Consider the following 5,861-nt stretch of genomic DNA (forward strand, 5'->3'; position numbering starts at 1 on the left):
AATTTTATTGTTTTACTTATATCATTTTATTATATTTATAGAAATATTATATTAATATATGGATGAAGCACTGGGTTTAGTCCTCTACAAAGGACACATTTGTTCTATAAAGCGTGATTTATTTTTCTTTCTTAAAGATTTTGAGACATAATGGAGAAATTTTATACACACATACACAGAAATACATAATGGAATATTGCTTAACCATCAAAAAGAATGAAATCTTGACATTTGCAATGAAATGGATGGAACTAGAGTGTATTGTGCTAATCAAGATAAATCAGAGACAGGCAAATACCATATGATTTGACACATATGTGGAATTTAGGAAATGAAACAGAGGAACATAGGGATTAAAAAGAGATATACCAGACAATAGATTTTTAACTATAGAGAACACACTGAGGTTTGCTGAATGGGAGGTGGGGGAGGGATGGGTTAAATTGGTGACAGGTACTAAGGAGGGCACTTGTTATTATGAGAGCCATCTTGATTGCTTCGGGATGGTAAGTGTAGTTTTCATCTATCACCATTAAGAAGTTTTCGTAATATTTTTTACGATATTCCCTATGCTCTGCTTTTCAGCTCCATGTCTTATTTATTTTATAACTGGAAGCTTGTATCTCTTAATCCTCTTCTCTCATTTTACCCATCTTCCCAGCTTCCTGCCTTCTGTCAAATACCTGTCGGTTCTGTATTTAGGAGTCTGTTTCTATTTGTTGTTTGTTTATTCATTTTTTTTTAGATTACACATACAGGTGAAATCTATGGTATTTGTTTTTGGGTGCATGGTTTAGTTCACTTAGAATAATACCCTCTACATCTGTCTTTGTTGTGAATGAGAAGATTTCATAAGAGAAGATTTCATTTGTTTAAGTGGCTGAGTAATATTCCATTGTGTGTATGTACCATGGCTTCTTTTCTATTTATCTGTTGCTAGAATTTTGGGTTGCTTTCATAATTATGGCTGTTATAAGTAAGGCTGATATAAACATAGGCGTGTGTATATCTTTTCAAATTAGTATTTTTGTTTTGTTCAGGTAAATACCCAGAGTAGATTTACTGGATATCTGTTATATCTATTTTTAATTTGGGGGAATCTCTACACTGTTTTCTGTAGTAACTGCACCAGTTTTTATTCCCCTCAGAAGAACATGAGGGCTCCCTTTTCTCCACATTCTCAGAAACATTTGTTATTTCTTATCTTGAGACTAGCCATTCTTACAGGTGTGATTTGATATCTCATTGTGATTCTGATTTTCATTTCCATGATGATGAGTGATGTTGGGCATCCTTTTCTGTGTTTGTTGGCCACCAGGATCTTCTCTGAAACAATGACTGTTCAGGTCTTCTGCCTATTTTTAAAATGGATGTGTGTGTGTGTGTGTGTGTGTGTGTGTGTGTGTAGTTGTATAAGTTCTTTTAATATTTTGGTTATTAACTCCTTATTGCATTGTGTCATTTGCAAATGTCTTTTACCATTAAGTAGGTTGTCTTTTTTTTTTTTTTTGTTAATGGTTTCCTTCAGTGGGAAAAAGCTGTCTAGTTCACAAGTGTTTAGTTTTGCTGCTGTTGTCCTTGGCTGAGGAGGTAGATCTAGAAAAATAGTGCTAAAGCTTATAGCCAAGAATTTACTGCCTATATTTGCTTTTAGAAGTTTTATGATTTCAGGTCTTACATTAAGTACTTTAATCTACTTTGTGTTTCTTTTTGTACATGGTATGAGAAAATGACTCATTTCATTCTTTTCAATGTAGCTATCCAGTTTTCCCAGCATGATTTATTGAAAAGATTGCCTTTTCCCCATTGAATATTCTTGTCTTCTTTGTAGTAGATAAATTGGCCTTACAATCATGGATTAATATCTAGGCTCTCTATCATATTCTATTTATCTATGTGTCTAATTTTGTTCCAAGAACCATACTATTTTGATTACTGTAGCTTTGTGGTGCAGTTTGAAACCTGGGACTGTGATACCTCCAGCTTTGTTTTTCTTTCTCAAGATTATATCATCATTCAGGATCTCTTGTAGTTTCATATAAATTTAAAGAATCTTTGTACTAGATTTGTGAAATTATTTTGTGAAAATAATTTGATAGACATTGCATTAAAAGTTTACATTGCTTTAGATTATGGATGTTTGAACAATATTGAGTCTTCCAATCCATGCGGACGGGATAACTGCCATTTGTTTCTTTTTTTTATTTTTTTAAATTTTTAAAAATTTTTTAAATTTTTTAAATGTTTTTTTTTTTTTTTAGTTTATTTCTAGGAGAGAGAGAGAGAGAGAGAGAGAGAGACAGTGTGAGCAGGGGAGGGTCAGAGAGAGAGGGAGTCACAGACTGAAACAGGCTCCAGGCTCTGAGCTGGCAGTCAGCACAGAGCCCGACGCGGGGCTCGAACCCACGAACCGCGAGATCATGACCTAAGCGAAAGTCGGACACTTAACCGACTAAGCCATCCAGGCGCCCCAACTGCCATTTGTTTCTATTGCTTTTAATTTATTTGACAAATGGCTTATAGTTTTCAGAGTGTAGGTCTTTCAAATCATTTAAATTCATTTCTAGGAATGTTTGCTTAGGAAGCAACTGTAAATGGCATTGTTTTCTTAATCGCTTTTTGTGCTAGAGTACTATTAGTATATAGAAGCTACAAATTTCCTTATATTAATTTTTATCCTGCAATTTTCTGAATCATTTATTATATCTTACTTTCTTAGATAATGGCTATGATTTTTGTTTTATTTTTTAAAATGTTTATGTTTCATTTAAATTTGTTATCATACATAGTAGCATTCATTTCAGGTGTATGATATAGTGATTCAACACTTCCATACAAATGCTATCCTCATCACAACAAGTACACTCCTTAATCCTTATTACCTATTTTTTATTTCTTATAGTCTTTTTTAAAAATGTTTTTTATTTATTTCTGAGAGAGAGAGACAGCATGAGTAGGGGAGGGTCAGAGAAAGAGAGAGACACAGAATCTGAAACAGGCTTCAGGCTCTAAGCTAGCTGTCAGCGCAGAGCCCGATCCGGGGCTCGAACCCACGAACTGTGAGATCATGACCTGAACTGAAGTCGACGCTTAACTGACTGAGCCACTCAGGTGCTTCTCTTATAGTCTTTTTTATAAATAGGGGATTTAAAGTTTTGTTTATTTTTATATATATATATGTATTTTTTTTTTATTTCTATGAGAGAGAGAGAGAGAGAGCGAGAGCGTGAGCAGGGGAGGATCAGAGAGAGAGGGAGTCACAGACTGAAACAGGCTCCAGGCTCTGAGCTGGCAGTCAGCACAGAGCCCGACGCGGGGCTCGAACCCACGAACCGCGAGATCATGACCTAAGCGAAAGTCGGACGCTTAACCGACTAAGCCACCCAGGCGCCCCTAAAGTTTTGTTTATTAAAACTTTAAAATTCCAATATGATTAACATACAGCGTTACGTTAGTTTCAGATGTACGATATAGTGATTGAACAATTCCATACATCAGTCAGTGCTCATCACAGCAAGTACACTCCTTAATCCCTGACACTTATTTTACCTATCTCCCCTTATCCAATCAGTTGGTCACCGTCATTTTTTTTTTTTTAATAGTTAAGGGTCTGTGTCTTGGCTTCTCTCTCTTTTTATCTCTCCATTTATTCTGCATGTCAGCCTTGCTGGATAGAATATCATTGGCTTCAGATTTTCCCCATTGAGCATTTTTAATATATCATGTCACTCCCTACTGGCTTACAAAGTTTCTCCTGGAAAATCCTCTGATAGCCTTATGGAGTTTCCTTTGTATGTAACTATCTTCTTTGGTATTGGTTGGTGCCTTTAATAAAGTTTTTTTTTCTTTATCATTATATTTTGCCACTTTAATTGTGATATGTCTTGGTATAAATCTACTCTTGTTGATTTTGTTGTGGTTTCTTTGTCCCTCCTGGATCAGGATGTCTGTTTCCTTCCTCAGATTAGGGATGTTTTCAGCTATTATCTCTTCAAATAAATTTTCTGCTTCCTTCTCTCTTTTTTTCTTCTGGGACTCTTATGATGCAAATATTATTACACTTGTTGGAGTCACTTAGTTACCTATGTCTATCTTGTTTTGTACAATTATTTTTTTCTAATTAGTTGAACTTTATTAGTTTCCATTACTATGTATTCTGTGTCATTAATTCGCTCCTCTGCTTCTTCCATCCTGCTGTTCCTTCCGTCAAGTGTGTTTCTCATTTTCATTTATTGAGTCCTTTATCTTTGCTGTTATTTCTTATCTTTTGTTTGTGGTTTCCCTCATATCTTCCACTCTTCTCAAGTCCATTAAGTATCCTGATCATTACTCTAAATTCTCTATCAGGTGTGTTACTTATATCTGTTTCTTTTGATTGTCTGGTCATGGCCTTGTCCTGTCCTTTCATTTGGGACCAATTCCTCTGTATCCTCATTTTGTTAAGCCTGTGGGCCTGCTCTTGTGTGTTAGGAAAGTCAACTATGGGTGCTGTTCTTGAGGGAATGGGCTTATGAAGATGAGGTCTTGTAGTATCCTGCAGTATTGTGTCCCTTGTTCCTCAGGGCCTGCCACCTCAGGGAGTCTTTAATGTGTTCTTTTTCCACCCTTGGATCTGCTTGAAATGAAATCCTGTTGCTACTGTTGCTGGAACTGATGCCCTGTAAAACTCTCATGTTGGGAGACATGGTGTCGACATGGGTTGGGCAGTTTTCTGGGAGAGAGTGTTTGCCATGCTAGGAGTGAGGCAAATATGCCTGGGAAGGACAGTTCCACCAGAGCATTGGGGATGTTAGGCTTGTTTTAAGCAAGTTAGATAGGGACAGAGGCACAATCCTGCAATCCCACAGACGGCCCTGTGCTCACACTGAGGGACAAGGGAGGGAAATGGTGCTTGTCAGTTCCCTTTTTCTTTGAGGGATCTCTCTGTGAATGCTGCCTCTGGGACATGCTCCAAAAAGAGCAAATGATCTCCCTACTTGGCTGTCTACAAGTCTCTGTTCCCAGGCTATATGTCCTCAGGCTGTTTGTTCTACCTTCTCCCCAAGAGCAGCCCCACTGCCTCTGGGCTCTCCCAGAACCAAGCCTGCTGACCTTTAAAACTCCAGTGTTTAAGCCCCACTGGGTGCAAAGTTTACACACCTGGCAATTTTAAAGTTGCCCTTAAAAAAGAATCAATACTTTAAAATAAAGGTGTAGTGTTTTCACTGTGGAAACCTAGGAATCCGAAGTTTTAAGGATGGGAGAGAAAAGACCACTAACCCTTACAATGCATACAGCCCTACCCAAATATTCCAGGTAGACGGTGGCTTACTTGGCCTTGAAATCACAAAAGAAGGGCATTATAAATGTGAGGACTCTCACACAGAGAGGATTTCCAATCTCTGAAATGGTCAACTTATAGAAAAGGGGAATATTTTTCCTTCAACATACATATCCTCAGAGCTTGAATATATTTGCCAGTAAAATAAAATTTAAAAACTGGGGGAAAAACATGATTGCTGAATTTTTGTTTTTTGAAATAAGAACATCAAGCCCCTTTGAAAAAATTGCCATCTACTGCCACCATAATTCAATAAAAGAAAGAACATTATAAAACCAAGGAGCAAAAAGATACTATGAAATAAAGAATAGCATTTTGTAATGATTTTATTTAAGCAAAATTTTCATGTCCTTCGTTTCTTTTATCTATGAACCTTGAGAAGCCATTACCCCCTCCTTTCACCCATCTATAGGTGGGAAATTAAAACCTATAAAATCACATTAATTTTTGGTCTAGAGACTCAATGTCTCTCTTTTCTCTGTAACAACAGTTCTCAAACTTTAGCCTGATCACTGTAGTGTTTGCTAAAAAACATCAGTTG

The sequence above is a fragment of the Hyaena hyaena genome, unplaced genomic scaffold (assembly GCF_003009895.1).
Source record: "Hyaena hyaena isolate Hyena2069 unplaced genomic scaffold, ASM300989v1 scaffold_637, whole genome shotgun sequence".
NCBI lineage: Eukaryota > Metazoa > Chordata > Mammalia > Carnivora > Hyaenidae > Hyaena > Hyaena hyaena.